We start from the raw sequence: 18,723 nt of genomic DNA, 5'->3' as shown, positions 1-18,723 counted from the left end.
TTTTAGTATGTAAAATTCATCAAAATAATATTAAAAAATTGAATTTCTACATCAAATATAACACAGTGCTTGTCTTTTAAAAACATTAACTCAAAATAATAATCGCTGTTTATTCTCATATTCATGCGAAATCCATAAACACACTTTGCGGACAAAATGTAGTTACCGAATATTAAAAGTAGGTTGTACATTTTAATTACCAATGCCATATAGAGTTAACGATTTGTTAGTTTCCATTAAGTATAAATATTTAAATGGCTGTCTTTTAAATTGCTCAGAAAGTCATAGTTTTAACAGAGTATGTTCTTAAAACTCATTCTTCCCTGAATGTGTGGCTTCCGATAAAACGTGACGTCCTTTCCAGTATCTACAACGAAAATTCTTGGACGTTTCGTAATTACTAAGGCACGTATAAGCATTGTAATTTTTCAAGAATTTAACACTGAAATTTAACGTTTGCTATGCAAATGCCGTTATCAAGTGTGACGTTAAAACGTTAGCGTGTCCCTTTTTCCCGATGGTAGTATCACATACGAACTTCACATTCTTTCCTTGCAGTATTAAACTCTAAACTTCGTAGAAACATTTTGAAACAAAATTAATTTCATTTCCATCGTGGGAATGTTTTAATTCTTGATTTGTTGCCCGCACAAAGTGCGTAAACCAAACGTGTATAATAGAAAGCTCGTATCTGTTAGTCTGCCTACCTGCCTACATGTTTCATACCCAAAACTTTTTGACGGATTTCAGTAAAATTTTAAATTAACGTTTTACTTCGCTTTGTTGAAAGGCAACAGTATTAAATAACCTGTGGCGAAGTACCAATGTTGATTTGGCGGCTATAGCCGGCCCTGGGTTTATGAGAGTGTTCTTGGGGTGAGTGAACTCGCAAAAACGCCTTTTGAAAAAATATGCGAGTCGGTTTAGTTGCCGTGCATAAAACTGTAATTGTTTTCAGTTGTGACGTTTTGTTGCCAGCTAAAATGCATTAACTATATGTTATTTACCATTTTTCCCTCTATTTTATATGGTGATGACTAATAGATGATATGTTGCATAAAGATACCTTAAAAACAATAACTAGTTCTAGAGTTATCAACTTCAGTTGTTGTACTTGACGTATCACTGTGAGTGGCAGGTTGGTTGAGCGTTAGTCACCACTAATAATTATGTAACTACAAAACAGTATATAAACGCAAACCGATAAGTTTCACTCACTGTACCTGTCACCCAGCAAATCGTAACATCAAAAATGCTGAGGACTTCGGTTGTTGTTCTGTTCGTTGCTTCTGCAGCTTTCTTCATCTTGACTGGTAAGCATGTGTTATTATGTGAAACGATTTATCACGTAGACGTTTGGAAATATGATGGAGCGAATTTGTAAAATGCGTATGTAGGATTCATGGATAGTACGGTATATATGTTTTCTTTCTTTGGAGTGTTTCCGCCGAGAAGTGAACTTTGGGCTGAATTCAGCTAGTTCGAAACAGCATTAAGTTGCGGGCTCTTGTGAACACGGCAATTAACATTCTGGTTCTGTAAAGGTGTGAAATTTCTTGACTACCTGAGTGACCATCAACTTCCCAAGAATGCACTACTCCATGGCATTACTTGTGGGCCCAGCGTTGACGCATTACTCGTAGCTGAGTTCCGATTTCCTCCTTATCCACGCTTCACAAATTCAGTATCTGTTTATTGATTTCACCTTTTCAGCCATCTTTCTTTCGTTCAAGAAAACGAAATGGGCTTATGAGATCATCACACTGTGTCTGTGTAAGACTGTGTGTTGTTGTTGGCCATAAACTTGCTTACAAATTGTGAACGAAATGTTTTTTTATAAGTAAACGAGAACAAACGTGGTGGCTATGTGGATCTTTGAAGAGTCTGACAAACTTAACACATCATCTGTTCTTGTATCTAACTAAAAACTGCTGTTCATGCTGTGCTACTACTCCTGTTCCTTATAATGATGATAACAACAATAAGAATAATCTGTAGCAGCCAAACTGCTAGTAACTCTTCCTTGATCAGATAATAATTATTCGACAAATCAAGACATTCTGAAGTCTTTGCTAAAACCTAGCACTGTATCCTTTCGCCCTTGATCCAAAGCAACGTACTACACATCCTTAGAATCCATTTATGTACAGTCAATATTAATGTTACCTCTCTGCCACTCACGTTGTCTTTTTCTTTTAAGGTGTTCCACCTAAGGCGTTGGTGATGCGTTATACATTTTACCGCAAACGACATCATTCTTTGTTTAATCGCCCTAACCATATCAGTTGATAAGTACAGACAAAGATCCTCTTTTATTAAATGCTCCCGTGCAACTTCCGCCTTCTCGGATGCAAATATTCGTCTCGTGACGCAGTTCTCTAAAATAATCAATCGTGCATCTGCAGAGCGATAAACACACAACCGATACTAAATAATGTAATTTGTGTATTCACAGAAGCAGCTGGAGTGGATGCCGCCCCTGGTGATGCATCTTCCCTTGGGATCCCCAGCGCAATCGTCGAAATTGTAAGTCCTCGTTAAGAAACTGCGCACATGGTCACTTTTACACTTCCAGTTTGGATATGGGGATACAACAGTAAATATGTGTGGTATCCTGCATAGGGTTGGATAGCAGAATGACTGTGGCTGGAATTAGAATCGACACGCAGGGAAATTGTCGAAATTGTCGTGGCTTATTTTGGGATAATATTTGTGGATTTGCCTGGAGGGATTGAGGAAAACCACGAAAGTCATGGGTCCGAAATTCGAGACCGGGACGTTTTGAATAAGAATCAGGATGCATCAAGTAAGGCTAGTACATCCTGCTTCATATTCGGCGGGTCTGCAGTTTGAAACTCGACTTTTTGGCTACTATTCTGATTGATGATTCTTAGACCTACGAACCCCCCCCCCCCCCCTCCCGCAGATAAATGCTGGACGTGGAACTGTGACTGAGCTCACGATTCATAATCACTCAGTCCTTCGATTGTATGCTACTGACGGAGGCATTGTTGAATAAACAGCACGAGACACTGTGAATTATAACATGGTATTTTATTATAACTGTTCCTTGCACAGGGCATATAAAAGAACGCATAACAGGGAGGTCGGAAATGAAGGATGTGTAAAAAGTTTGCGTGGGAAGACTGAAGGGGCGAGATCATTCGGAAGACCTGGGCGTGGACCGCGGAATGGGGGGGGTGGGTGGGATAATATTAACATATATGCGAGAGATGAGAAATTTACGAACTTATTAAGGGCGTGAGTAGCTATCAGCTTCTCAAGACGGACTTTGTTACACTGTTTTCTCTCTTTTTCATACGAAAATTTGTATGAATGGGCGTACGTGTGTACACATCCAAGTAAGACTTACGTATGTATAATAGTGCAATGCTAGTTTAAGTCTTTCATTATAAAGTTGTTTTAATATTTTCATATGCTCTTCTTTCTGTCTTTCTTTGATACAGATACGAGACTTTATTAAGGAAATTATCGACAAGTTCTCCGACTTTGTCAGCAGTAATTTGAACGTCTCTCGTGAGGTTGTTGATGAAGTGAAGAATCTTATTCTCGAGGAATTAAAAAAAATTCCTGTTATAAGAGATTTCCTTCCTTAATGTTGCCCTTCCTTGCAGTTCGAACGTCCTCTCATACTTTAAAACAGACTCGACAAAGTAGCGAACCGTATGAAGATTTTTTGTTCCACTGCTAAACCGCCGTGAGCAAGTTTAAGATGCCTCATGTCAACACTAAGCATTAAACACACACAATTCATCTTATCCATAATTAGGGAAATAAATACACTTCGAGCAAATTAGATAATTTCATTTCCCTTAGTATGTTTCCGAGTCATAAAATTATATTGGATTCGGAACTCACCTATAAGATTGTTCAGGTTAATACGTTTTAACAGACAGAACTAATACTGCTTACAATGTATGTTGTAACTACATGTGTTTAATAAGGACAATTGTTTTTATATCATGTACTTCGTAGAAAAGCACGTATATCCTGTATGCCAAATAAGAATTTTATGCCACATATATTTAGAAAAAGTAAAAGGATTTGTGGAATATCATAATTTTGAGAAATCATTTTACATATTTTTGTATATTATCTGCGTTTTACTTTCCTTTCTGTCTATCCTTTTCCCTCACTTTCTTTAACAATGTAATCCTTTCGAAGGAAGTGTGGCTCAGATTTTGATGTCTGGGAACGATCCTGACTATTCCTGGATTCCGAGTATCACCGACTGCATCTGTCACGTTTCAACTGATTACCAAAACAGCTCGTACACAGCGTACATTGTAATTTTAATATGTATTTTAATTAATACGATACCGTACCTTATTGTCATTTCTAATGTAGATCCATCAAATGTACAGCTTACTCTTTACATTAACCTCCGAACAGTTTTTCGTAAATTGTCCTCTTTCTTTAGTTACATTCATGATATTTATACTTTCATGTTTATTTTCTGTTCATGCTATGGCATTGCACAAAAATGTGCTGTGAGTGGTAAGTCCAACGAGATATTTTCATTTCTCTTTAAGAAGACCCTTTGTTTATTTAATGTCTCGTATGATACGATAATAAGGGAATAATAAATTTGAAATTGTCACACATCAATACATAGCGATGGCATTCCAAGTAAGATGACATAAGTCAGTACTCAATCACGCACATTCCGATTTTTCCACTAAGTGCATTGACATTGCATTCCTAGTGAAAGTAACATCACAGGTTATGAAGATGGCCTCTGGGTTGTTGCGCTCTGTAGGTTTGTAGAAGGTTATCCAAAGTTTCAGATGTGCTTGCTGCCACCATCATCAGTGTGAACTTCCTGTTAACTGCCATGAGAATCTCAATCTTTCATTCACAGGTTATGTTTTCATTTGGTTAAACAGACCATCATGAATAATTTTTGAAGAGGTTTAAGAAAAGTAATATTTTCTGTGGGTTATAAATTCACAAATACAAAGGCTATTTCATTACCAAAAGTTTATCAGTTCAGATATACACAATTACAGGTAAAGTTATTTTCAATGTTGTTATTCTGTCCCTGTATAGTATAAGACGGGATATTAAATCATAATGAAGGATTTGGCTACTAGGGTGCAGCACTGGAAAGGAGTAGCGCAGATAACTAGTAGGAAACTCTGCATAACTTCCTACAGTTACGTGTGCTAACGTTGCTAGTAATATTGTAACAGAAGCAGAAAATAACTTTATAGAATGGTAGGCATACGGGAAACAATTTCTACCAGGTAAAGGAGTTTCAGCTTGTCGAAATTGGACATCCACCTCAAGTGTGGGACAGTCAAGTATTTCTTGCGTTGTGTGTGCGAGCCTCTGGTGACGAAGATTTTGTAAATGCTGCTGAGAACGCTCATCCACAAGCTAGAAATCACCGAAAAGAGAGACAGATATAGAGATTGGGGAATGAAACCTTGTAGACACCCTGTACTTCCTCATACTTCTGCCTGTGTTTGCTTCTTCTTGGCCCACAACCTGTTCTTTACTTCCACCCCTAACCCCTCACTCCCCCACTACATTCATTTAATTACGTCAGTGGTTCTTCGAGAAAAGAACGCCCTTTCACTTTGTTTCCGGCGTTGCTGTGACGAGGTAAGCTGATGCGTAGAAATCCAGAACAATTTCCTTTCAGAGTAAAATGGAAGGCCAGTCCATGCGGAGCTTTTATTGAATTTTATATTTGTAGATTTACTAATAGTTTCTTTATTTCCGAATATTAACTAAATACATGGTACAGAGCCGTTCTGCAAAAGCTGATGGTAGCTTAGCGGTCAAGGAATTCGCCGACCCTTCATTTATTGAACTAGAAGTTTCACTCATTAGGTGTACACGAGGTTAACCGTGTTAGGTTAGAATATGTCGAGCTTAGCTACGGACTTCGGGCTTGTCCTTTTGAAGCTAAATCGCTGGGTGTTGATCATTTTTCTGTCTTATATTACGTTATGTAACCCACATAATTTTTGTTTGGATTAGTGATTAATTGCCACAGCAGCGAAATAAATTCTTACTGTGCCTAATTATTAAAAAAGGACAACAGCTTTAATTATCGTGGAATGAATTTCGTACGCAATTCGACCCATTTCTTCTCTCAAGGCAGACTTCCTACGCAGACGAGGTCTGAGTGAGATCCCAGCTGGATTGCGACGTAATAGATCAGGCCCTGGTTACTTTGCAATTAGAATGGGGCATACAATGGGACAGTACGTCCGTGATTTATAAACTTCAATATAGCCGATTATTCAGTTAGGACACGTGTATTATACAGCACTCTCGTTGGATTCAGAATATCGATGAAATTTCAGGCAGTCCCCGCTCTAAGGAACCTTCAGACGATCTTAAAGCTTGTCGCTGTTTACCCATAAAAACAGTGTTATAATTGGGGAGGGGGTTACGTTTCCGAAATACCAAAAAAATTAGAAATCAGCCATCTTATTGCCCGAAATAAAATGTATTTACACCAGAAATAAAACGATGATTAAGTACGCTACAAAAAAAGTAAACAACGTAGAATTAAGTCCAAAACGCAATAGGAAAATACATGTTTTCCCCTTAATCCTTTCCCTTGGCATAATTCATTCCAAGGCATCCAGATAGATTAAAGCGCATTTTGTGGGGACCGGAGTAAAGATGGTGAGGGAAATGGGGGAGGCATCAGGAGAGTTTCTTAATCTGTCGAAAGACTCCGGGTGAGTTCGCTTTCGGATGAAGGGTACGCGCTTCGTTATTAAAGTTAGGCTGAGAATAATTTCGTAAAGCGACGATTGATTTAATGTAGTTAGCCCTATTAAAATCTGTTTAATCGGAACCCGCAGTGCGAACCGCATAATCTCATCGTCGTATGCGTTTGCAGTTAAGAATAGTCTCGGCCACGGTAATTATCAAAATGGGTGTTAAACTTTGCTTCAGAATCCGCCATCTGTGAAGTCTGAATTGGACATGTCAGCTGCTAAAATACTGGGTCGAAACAGAAACACGCAGCTCCATTAGACGCTGCTACAGGAGGCTGATCTGGAAGTAACGACGTAGAAAACAGACGTTTCGGGTCCTGAACGCAGGGCCGAATCACAGTACAAAGTTAAATATAGGTAGATGTAAGTTTGAGGAGGTTTTGGAGGACAATTATAAATGAATATCGACATGATTGTAAATGTCTTATTTGTTCTAGTTCATGGTTGAAGTGGTTTCCTGAGTGGTGCAAGTTAATAACTGCGGACAAATGAATTCAAGAAGGTAATGGAAGAGAATTACAATCTTCCACCTGGACTTGGAAGTAATCATGAGGTATTGGACAAAATCGGTAACAGTATTAAGCTTTCTGTAGACTTCAAAGAAACCAGGATTAATATTGGTCTTCTACATGCTTTAGTCCCCTCCAAAATCCAACCCTTGGCGTCCACGTCGCGGAGGGGGGTAACGTCCTCGGACGGCTAACAGGGCTCTGGTCCACCGAAGCCAAGGTGTGAGGTATCGTGCTGAGGGCTGCATGGCACAAAGGATCCCTTCAGGGCACTGCCGCCTTGGTCTGCTCTCAGTATCAGCCAGCCTGGGAAAGTTTAAAAGACAACCGGAGGCAGAAGCCCACCAGTTGTCAGAAAACTACCAGAAAAGTTCTGTGATATGGAGTCTCCATTTTAAAGCTGGTCATTCTCAGCAGGGAGTCAGTATTTCTGGCATACCACCACAGAGAGCTGGCATTTGCAGCAGACCCATGGAAGAATGTGATAAACAGTTTATAGCCTTGTGGCCTTCTGGTCGACAGGCAACATTTGGCACAGACTGCATGTCTGGAATGCCAGAGAGAGCCAAGATGGTACCAGGGGCATATGAAAACTGGGGTACATGACACTACCCAAGTTTAAGGAGGCTCTGACCAGGGTGCTTACAAGGCCCAGGTCGAAGGGCAATACCCCAAGTAAAGAGGTCAGTCCTCTAGATCGACCCAGGGGTCTACAGGGAGGCCATGATCATGGCCACCAATGAAAGCTCTTTAATAAAGAGCTTTTCATGATTTTGACATCTGTCAGTCATTTAGCGAAATCGGACGATTGTCATGAGATCTTGGCTGGGGGCTGCTGGTAGGTTAGAAGAAAAGGAACCACGAAAGATCAGTTAATGGTCACTTGAAGCCCATGCCCATTTATTTACATGCTTCAGTCCACATGTGCCATTGTTTGTTTCTTTAATTACTAATTTTTGTGCTTTTCTCCAACTGAAAATATACTCAGGCTGGTTGTGTGTTTTTTACGCAATTCTGTTGTTTATGCATGCAGCCTATGTGACGTTATGAATTGGCCTATTTGTTGATTGATACATGCTCATATTGCATTTCTTTGTTATGTACTCCCACATTATTGAAATGTGACAGAATACTTTAAACATGCTCTTAATTATAGATAGTTCCACTTGTATGTGTTGTGTGTACGCTGCATATTATTTTACATCACATTTTCTTTATATTTTCCCAAGTGCTGTGCACTTCTATACCTGTTAAAGTACAGATAATTATTGAAGGTTATGTTTGTACACATCTTATTTGTGCCATTGAGTTAATATGTACGGCCTATTTTAATTTAATTTTTTTTAATTGTCCTATCTGTTGCAATGATGTATGTGTTCATATTGAATTTTTGTCGTGTTTTTTCACTGTTGAATTGTATAAAATTGATTAAACTTCCTGTTAATTGTTCATAAAATACAATTTTCTATGTGTCCATTGCAGATATGTAATCTGTACCACATCTGCCTGTTGATGTATTTCCATCTGCTGGGAAGAGGCAACCAATCTGAATTGAGAGGGAAATGAGCATGCCTGGTGGAATGCAAAGTGACTTGTTTCTCTGACGAGTGTAATTTTTATTCCAGAATGCGGTGCAGGAGCTTTGAAGTTTCAGGGAGCCATGAAATACTATAGAAGAGAGGTTACAGTACTTGTTACTACGAGGCTTCGAAGAAACCTGATCTAATTCTTGTGTTCATGTGTTTCAGTGCAAACATTCCATGAAGCCATTATCATTTGTGTTCTGGGCATTCTGTGTTCTGCTGTTGTGTACTTAAATGTGAATTCAAATTTGTTGTACGCCTTATTTATTACGCTGTTATTTGTACACTTATTATATCAATTCTAATATCTTGTTATGGTTTATTCGTTGTATGTTCACATTGCATTTCTTGCTTCTCTAATTCCCCATTAATTGTGATACAAAGTGAAATTAATTAAAATTGACATTAATTGTATTCTTACAGTGCAAATGCTGGGCTTATTAGTATTACATGTATATGTTGAGTGTACTTCATTTTGATGTTTTTCTTCCTTTGTTGTGAATTTTATATGCGTGTGCTGAGTCTGTTGTATTATTTCATGCCAATTATAACACTAGTTTCATCTTAAGGCTAGTATCTCGATGCACACGAGATATGTTTGTCTGGGAGTGTTTTAAAACCTTGATTTCAGGAGTTCCCTCACAGGCCGGCCACATTTATTGGCGTTTGCAAGGCAACGAGTCTGAAATGGCAGGAAAATGAGCATGCCTGGTGGAATACGAAATGAGTTGATTTCTGTGATGAGCGTAATTTTTGTTCCAGAATGCGGTGCAGGAGCTTTGAAGTTTCAGGGAGCCATGAGATACTACAGAAGAGAGGCTACAGTACTTGTTACTAACTGGCGTCAGAGAAACCTGATCTAATTCTTGTGTTCATGTGTTTCAGGGCAAACATGCCATGAAGCCATTATCATTTGCATTCTGGGCATTCTGTGTTCTGCTGTTGTGTACTTAAATGTGAATTCAAATTTGTTGTATATATTGCTTATTTAACTGTTCTTTTTACATGTATTGTTGTTTAAATTCCAATATTTTGATATGGTATATTCATTGCATGTTCATATTGCATTTCTTGCTTCTTTAATTCCCTGTTAATTAAATATGATAGAGAGTAAAATTGATATTAATTATATCCTTACTATGAAAATGTTCCCTTATTTACATTGAGTGTAATTCCTTTTGATGTTGTCTTGTTATTTGTACTCTTTTATGCATTTTATATTTTTTGTGCTCCAAGCTGTCATAGTAAAGCTGCTGTATTGACGTACACAGGACATATTCTTTGCCTGGGGCTGTTTTCAAAGTATTTCAGGGATTCCGACATCAGGCCATGTTGATGGGTATTTGCGAACGATGGTGGGGCCTGTCTGCTGGGAAGAGGCAACCAATCAGAAGTGACCGGTGAGTGTGCATAGTGGAACATGAAGTGGATTTGTTTCTGCAATGAGCCCCTACCCTCAAAAAAAAGAATTTGAAAGCCTTTGGAGTCAGTGGGAGATTCTGAAGCAGGATGTGTGAAGAAAGTAGAGATCGCCTGGTAGATCATTTTTGTAGGTGGTCCTAAATTAGTACTATTCGCATTTTATTCCCCGTGGGCCTTTTTTAAAGCATGAGTTCAGATTCCCACCTTAGGCAGTGTTCCTGTGTGTAAAGGACATATTGTGATGAATTAAATTTTTTCTTCCAGAGGCAGTCATTCAAAATCAGCTACTCAAATGCCATAGCAACCACAAAAGGCATAGAAAGTGAGACAGTACGTGGGTAATGTATAGAATTCACTTAAGCCTGTGATTTAACTTTAGGAGACATTCTTTTAGTATACGAAATTCTTATCAAATGTAGGGTATCAATAAACTCAGTTTAGCTACAAAGAAAAGTTTGAAACTTACAAAAATGTTTGGTATACTCACCATTCAATGGTCTGATGTAAAGGATGCTTTATTTCTAGTGCCACAAGTATTTTTGTCTTGTCTCCTGAATGAAGGACACATTCAAGTAGTTAGGAGTAAGTGTAATAAGTTAAAATTGCTTTCTTGATGATCAGCCAAAGTTTCAAGTGAAGACAAAATCCCAAAGCCTGTAATAAGAGGAGAGGAATTAGTTCTGAAAAATTCCGTTCATGGAGACAAACCAATTGATATGTTACAGACATATCCAATGTATGTCTGAAGGAAGTGCTGGGTTGTTTGCTACCAGGAAGACCATCAAGAGGTGGAGGGATAGAAGAGGTCCAGGATAGTGGCAGGGAGACGACTGGAAGGTCAGTGGATGGGTGGAGAATTTTAATATTAATGAGCACGTGCTACTTTTCAATGTTTCATGAAATTTAACAATATTTGATGAATAATTAAAATAGTTTTTAATAGCAATGCTTTCAATTTCTCAGATTGTTTTCTCTGTTTTAAATTTCAGGGACAGAGTCGGCAGAACACGGCTACCCGTCTCGACAGCGTCTCATGAGTAGGTTCATGCATCATTGCATCATGAATAATTACTGGTATTATCCAAGGTTCATACAAAATGTATATTAATAGTATTGAAACCTTTACTTCACAGTCCAATATACACAACATTGGCATCACTACGAAATACAATCATATTAGTGACATGTGACACAACAACGGATGAAGATACAATATGAAGGACGTGAACATGATAAGAGAAATGAAAACTAAAAATCTTAAAAATCAGTAAAAATCAGTAATTCAGTTAAAAAGTTTATAACATAACACCTGATGATGGCTATATATAGCCGAAACATGTCGTAAAATGTTCCACATGTAAATCGAGTACTCGATACGGAACGTAAAATGATATTTTAATCTTTTAATTATCTTATATTGTGATTGACGGCCAATTTTAATATATTCTTAATACTATTTAAATAAATCACAATATGACGCACATACAATATCATACAAAATGTAGTGTATCAATGAAGGTTGTGTAGTTATTGAAGATGTTTTTAGGTGACATCCATCCTAAAATAAATGCAGGAACAACTTTATTACACCTGACATTCATGTGTATTTCTAGTATCCATAAGGAGAAACATAGGACATAGATGTGTGTTCTTGTTGCATCTCCTGCATTAATGACTGAGTTCAAGTGTTTAGAACTAAAATTGCCTTCTCTTAAGATCAGTACTGCTACCAATGCGAGATAAAATTCAAAAGCGTGTGATCAGAGAAAGGGTATCAGTTTAGCTACTCTGTTTGTTCAGGTATAAAGTCAAAATAACTGATGTGTTACAGACTTGTCCGAACTATGTGTGAACGAAGTGTTGGGTTGGTTTCCACCAGGAGGAAGTAACAGAGGAAGACCAAGAAGGAATTTTAATATTACTAAACCTATTGCTGTATTTGCGTATGTTTCATGAAACTGATACGAACACCATAAATAATCGAAATAATTTTCACTAATAATGTTCATAATATCTTCTCAGGTACTTGGATTAATTATTATATTTGTTCTCCTTTAGTCATGGCTGTAGAAGTTTCTGATATTGGAATTTTCACCGGCAAGCTATCTTTTACCAATATTTTATATAATACAATGCACAAAGAAGAATTTCCTGCATAAATGTTCCTAATTCCAGGGACAGTGTCCACACAGAAGGGCCACCCACCTTGAAACATCGTCTCGAGATGTGGTTCGTGCAGTCGTGGAGTTGCTATGGGTGTGAGGCGTGGTGGCAGCAGTTGCATATTGGGCACTTCAAGTTGTCTATGGTTCATACATCGCAGATGTCACGGATGTAACGGGGCAGAAAAAGATGAGTGCTGACGAAGCTGTCCATTGGCAGGTAGTCAACGTTCAGGGCATAATGCAAGTGGACAACGGGTGACTGAAGACCAGTGAATGACTGAAGAATGTAATCTGTGATGTGAAAGAGAAGTGAAGGCCGAGTGTCACAGCTTGGGTGCAAGAATTGATCCCTGATTTTGTGTTATACCATTCATGAAGTCTGCAAACATTTTGGAGGAACAAAAGAAGACGAGACATTCTTTACTCCTGCGCAACTTGGAGCTGAGGGGTCAGCTGCAGGCCCTAACCAACTTGCCCTGAGAAGAAGCTTTTCGTAAGAAGTGAAAGGCCAAATGGGTCACGCTTCTGGAGGGAATGAAACTGGTGGTCCAGCTAGTGACTGAGCTACATATTGTGGTATGTGACATTGTAGTGTTTATGTATCTGCTACGTGTATCCTGAGATTTCATTCTATCCCCTCAATTACTGGTATCGTGTTGGCTCACATTCCTTTCTGGCACAGAAAGGAAACAAAGGAGGCTTACATGTTCACCGCGAAGTCTGCGTTTGTCCGTCTTGCAGGAGTCAAATGAATTCACCAATTTTCATGGACAATTAGCCATTAGGCGTGGCGCGTATCTTGTACTTCTCAACCTTTTACAACTGATAAGGTTGTAAACTCGCAACTTGTAGTTTTAACAGATTATTGAAACCATTGCAATTTTCATCTGGTAAAAAGCTAACTGGCTGGGACATATTATGAGAAGGAATGGATTACTGAGTGATATCACCGAAGGCCAGGTTGAAGGAAAGAGAGGACTAGGAAGAAGATTGATACAGCTAACCGACGACCTTAAACAAGGAAAGAAGATGACGTTCCAGGAATTAAAGCGAGAAGCCGAGAATAGGGACAACTGGAGAGCTCTGTTTGGGCAGAGCAATGGACCTGTCGTAAGACAGAACTCTTAATAATAATAATAAATTTCTTGTGGAATTTAATACATTGAAGTGACTGATGATTAAAAAGTTTTTAATTTCAGGTGTTTGACAGTGCAAGTAATGAAATATTGAAGGTACACACGCAAAGTTTAATATGGAGATAAATCTTAAACATATCGTCTACATCATTACATTAATTTTAGGATACTTACTTTTTTGACAATAGTATTTCTTAGTAGTTTAATGGAAACTGATTTATGTTGCACATTCATCAAACATAGTCTTGAATTATTTTGGTGTTGCCCAATTATATTATTACTGTCCTTACTATATGGACGTGATGTTAGCATTCATCATTCTGCAGTAGGTGTTGTAAAGCGATATTTATATTTTAATTTGATGCTTGCATGATTAGAGAATATTAGTATTTGAACTACACAGTGGCCTGGAAGAGGGCTGTTCGTTAATTTAATGGTTTTAATAGGTCTCTGGTTGAAATGCCATTACAGTACATTGAATGACGTAATCACTGCCTCGTTTGTAATCGTTTCCACTTTGATAGGGACCGGCCATTATGTCATAAAATTCCATATGTATATTTGAAGCAACTGAAAATGTTAAATGAGAAGAAGTAATTACTTAAGGACCCACAGACCAGCAAAGTTCTAATCAAAAAGTGACACAACCGTGTTGAGTAAGTCATCAGTTTCATGATTGCATATCAAGAAATATAATTCATGGATTGTTTTATGTGGCTAAGAGTAACTGATGAAGTCTTTCTTGCTGTGACCATTTCTGCGTGAATTTAGTTTATTATTGTAGTAGTAGTGCATGCAGTTGAAGTAGCAGTGAGTAGCATGTTGCTGATTTGTGCTAATTTGAATTGCATGATGCAGAATTGTTGGTTGTGTGTAGGTAGATCATGTGTGAACATAAATTACGAATGTGCCATTTGCTATTGATAAACTGAAACAAGATTTATATTTCTGCAGTTTTGTGTACTCTGAAATTTGTGCTAGAATGTATTTATTGAAATTCTGAAGAAATTGTTTTGTGGGGGGCTTGAATTACTCTCATATAAGAGCATCGAAGTGCATGTTGAGAAAGGATGTATTGCGCTTCTGGATTGTGTTGGGCACTTTGTGCGGATGAGTTTGTTTTGGAACGATGTCGCGGTGATCCTGCAGATGGGTAATGCGATTTGTATACCTTAATCCGTGCCTATGCTACATTGAGCGCAATACACGTTACCTTTGCGATAAGAAGCGTTTGTATTTGATTTTGAAAACTGCCGTTGTTTGTCGCCGGATTGTTTCAGCTGCCAGTTGTGCGTTCTGGTGAAGAGATATCTTATATCCCAGGAAGACATTTTGATGTTGCTGTTTCAACTTGCTCCATGAAGAGTATGAAGCTGAGCTGCTCCATTATATTAAGCAATCGCTCATGTTCACTTTGTTCTTCATAAATGAAGATGGGTGATACGGGAATCAATTTGCTGTAACGGTCAAAATGACTTATGTACAAATATGTTCTCTGTAAGCTGAGGTGGGTGATATGTGACTGAATTTGGCGTAATACTAAAATGATGTATAAGTGTATTGTCTGTAATAATTTCCTGTATCTGGAATAACTTACTGATACTGGTGTTTCATGTTACAATGTGTATAAAGCGATGTAATGTGTTTTGCTTGTATAAAGAGTTAGGAACTTGGCCCTGTATAATGTATTTTAAAAAGGTTGTGTTTCTGTATTTATTTTGAAATGTGTGTGTCACTTATGTGCTGGTTTGTACTGCTACTTGTGAAAATGTGTATAGCCAACAGTGAGATTAAATATTGCTGATGTTTTGATGTGTAATTCAGCACAAAATGAGACTATCTGTATGTTAATCACAAGAATTTTGTAGTACCTTGTTTGCCAGGAATGTAACGGTGTCATCCTGGAGGTGGCATAAATTGCCTTCTTTTTAATCATGACATACGGCATTGAAGTAGGGGAACCTGTACGGCAGTAAGTATGAAAATGTTTAGAGTTTCTAATTGTAGTCTGCAATGTACATGTGCTGCTGGGATTTGAGAAGAAACTTTGAAATTTCTTGTAGTGCCCATTGTTACGGCACTGCCATTTTGAATCTCAGGTTTAGTGTGGTGAGAGTTATGCAACCTATCCTAAAGTTCTGTCCTTATATTAGTGATGAATGACAACAATTGCTCACTTGAAGTGCACTGCATTTGATGATGTGAGGGAAGAAAGAGAAAGTGATATGTAATGAATGCAAAATAAATGTGAAATAATGATGGATAAACAGATTGTAATATTATGCAGAATGAATGGCATTAAGGAAGTTTGTTAACAAAGATGTAGTAGGCTGTAAATATGTAAACATGTTTCAGTGATTTTAATATGAGTCTGTAATGCATAATTGTTGTATGTTTAGTATTGTGCCAAGTGTAAACTTTGAAATGCCTTGTAATGTTCATTGTTACAGCATTGTTGTTTTGATGTTGAAGTGTAATGTTGTAAGAGTCGTGCAACATATCCTAAAAATCTGTCCTTTTGTAGGTGGCGAATGATAAATATTGCTCCCTTGAAGTGAAGTACATTTGGGAAGGTAGGTACTGAATAACAATTAAATGAGATGTGATGTGATGTCTGATAAGTAGAGTAGAATATAATAGAGAATGAATGGCATTAAGAAAGTATGCTACGAATAGAGAGAGAGAAGGTAGGGCGCTTTCCCAATTGTTCTGGGTATCAGTTTTGAAACACAATTTTTCAGCAGTAAACTAATTAATGTCAAATAGCAATTACAGAGTTTTCACTGTGCCATTTCTGCCTTTGTACATGAACAGTTTTGTGCCTAGGGATTTTGTGAGTTGAGATTAGGGGTTAGTCAAAGTTAAGAGGAGTAAGTTTCTCCAGCCTTCACCGTTGTAAATTACTTGAAGTGATGGAAAAGATATCAGGGTGTGTGTGTGTGTGTGTGTGTGCTTTTTAGTGAAGAATAAATTTTTTTATATGTATGACATTACAAAGAACGCTGAGGAATATGAGTTCAGAATGTGTATTCAGAAACTGTCTAAGATGATGATGATGATGTTTTTTCGTTTTTTTTCTTTCTTCTTCTTCTTCTTCACCAGCTATCAGACGTACGTTACTCCGCACAACACATCTTGAAAATAAAACGTCTGACTACAAACAAACAACTCACCATGAAAATAGAAAATCTACAAACAAACCACAGATCATTATAATACATTGCATTAAAATATCTAATAATTTTAAAATATTGTAAAATTGATATAAACCTTAAGATGACGGTATTACCGTCGAAACATGTCGTTTAATATATAAAAGCGCTAAATAATGTAAAATCGTATTTACGATTAAAAGCGCCAAATATAATATTTTATACAACAATAATGTTTTAATATTATATAATTTTAACAACATCATTTAACTTCAACGTTTGTGTATGGACTGTAAAAATAAATATGTATGTCTAAGATGTGTTGGTTCAGATGAGAATTGAAAAGTGCTGAACTTTGGCTGATGTATATATTAAAAAGTACAAAAAATAAAAGAGTTTTGTATGTGAAAACATGTAAATTTAATGCTCTTAGGAATTAAAAATGGAAAAGAACAGAGAATGAAGCAGGAGTTGTAACCTTAATTAATTCTGGAGCCTGGGACCTTCTGAGAAGCGAGCAGTTAAGTTTCTCAGGCACTCAAGAAATTCCCCACATTTAATGGAACCTGAAGGTTCATTACTGTGTTCACAAGAGCTTGTCACTGGCCTGTTACCTGAATCCAGACCACAACACTTCAACATATTTCTCTGACATCCATTTTAATATTATCTTCCCACTTACGTTTAGGTCTTCCCAGCGGTCTCTTTTGTTCTGATTTGCCCACCTAAATCCGGTATCCCATATGTGACCTGACCATCTAAATCCTTCTTTACTCGATCAGTCTAATTATATTTGACAAAAAGTACAACAAAGAAGGTCCTCATTATGCAACTTTGACCAGTGTCATAGTAATTCATCCCTCTTAGGTGTAAATATTATCCTCCTCAGCACCCTGTTCTGAAAAACACTCGATCTGCGTCTTCCCGTTGGTGTCAGAGATCAATTGTTACACCTGTACATAACTACAGGTAAAGTATTATATTGTGGATCTTAAAATTTATGTTTTTAGACAGGCGATGAAAAGGCACAAAGTTGTGAATTGAATGGCAGCAGAAATTACCCAAATTGAAGGTGAATTTTTAGTGTCACTCCAAAATACTGAAATTCGCCACACACGTATGTTCTGATTTTGCCCTGCTTTCATGCTCTATGGTTCAAGATCAGGAATGACGTGTGATGTTGAAGGCTTGCAGTGTGTGTGTGTGTGTGTGTGTAGAGGAGCATGGAAGATGTCAGGAAGCACTGACGTCGAACAGGATGTTTGTGGATTGAAGAAGGAAAGAAACAGTGAGAGGTGAAGATTTAATTAGAGAAGAAAGAGATAATGAAATGATGGAGTAGGTAGAAAGAGTGAAAAGAGAAAACAAAAGGATGAGAGGAAAAGAAAATAGATTATAACGAAAATAGTATAAGATGGAAAATGATAGAAAATGATATAAAATGTTGAAAAATTATGCCAAAGAGTTTTTTATTTTTTTTTATTTTTTGAGAGTTTTCCCCCCCACACACCCCATGCATTTAATTTTTGTTGATATTGCTGTGCTGGTGCTGCTGCTGCTGCTGCTGTTTAAATCTGAAAACATTGGATACATGGGGATTTGAACACAGAACACACATCATTATACACTACAACCTTAACCACTAGGCTACGAAGCTGTTGGCAGTTCACCGTTTAAAACTCCCTCATATCTTACATTGTGTAAGAGTTGCCTTGGAGTACATTATGAGGCAGATTGAAGCCGCAACTGTGCAGAGTCTCTGGTGGTCTAGTGGTTAAGACATGAGACTGTTAAGTTGAGGGTTCCAAGTGTTGGTGGTTCAAATCCACCAGCCTGCAATAGATTTATTTTTTTATTAAAACTCCCTCATATCTTACATTGTGTGAGAGTTGCCTTGGAGTACATTATGAGGCAGATTGAAGCGGCAACTGGGCAGAGTCTCTGGTAGTCTAGTGGTTAAGACATGAGACTGTTAAGTTTAGAGTTCCAAGT

General features: G+C 37.6%; 2 long non-coding RNA genes across 7 annotated transcripts; both read left to right on the top strand.

Annotated features, from left to right (window-relative positions):
* The first annotated feature begins 1,153 nt into the window (after positions 1-1,153).
* LOC147872463 (uncharacterized) lies at positions 1,154-4,081 on the top strand. Its single transcript, XR_015537307.1, has 3 exons — positions 1,154-1,313; positions 2,456-2,526; positions 3,468-4,081. It is a non-coding gene; the product is annotated as an uncharacterized LOC147872463 (long non-coding RNA).
* Positions 4,082-5,473: 1,392 nt separating this feature from the next.
* On the top strand, positions 5,474-17,142 carry LOC147872462 (uncharacterized). 6 transcript variants are annotated; one of them, XR_015537313.1, is made up of 7 exons: positions 5,614-5,628; positions 7,202-10,256; positions 10,543-10,616; positions 11,004-11,115; positions 11,268-11,352; positions 12,454-16,152; positions 16,682-17,142. It is a non-coding gene; the product is annotated as an uncharacterized LOC147872462 (long non-coding RNA). The 6 variants fall into 6 exon arrangements; XR_015537312.1 differs by lacking the exon at positions 16,682-17,142 and having other exon boundaries at positions 5,474-5,628; positions 10,543-10,612; positions 12,454-15,413; XR_015537310.1 differs by lacking the exon at positions 16,682-17,142 and having other exon boundaries at positions 5,475-5,628; positions 11,268-11,315; positions 12,454-15,413.
* The last annotated feature ends 1,581 nt before the right edge of the window (positions 17,143-18,723 follow it).

The sequence above is a fragment of the Zootermopsis nevadensis genome, unplaced genomic scaffold (assembly GCF_977971745.1).
Source record: "Zootermopsis nevadensis isolate Lab colony 2312 unplaced genomic scaffold, Znev_1.0 Znev_ptg000027l, whole genome shotgun sequence".
Lineage (NCBI taxonomy): Eukaryota > Metazoa > Arthropoda > Insecta > Blattodea > Termopsidae > Zootermopsis > Zootermopsis nevadensis.
This window is presented reverse-complemented; position numbering and strand designations above follow the sequence as displayed.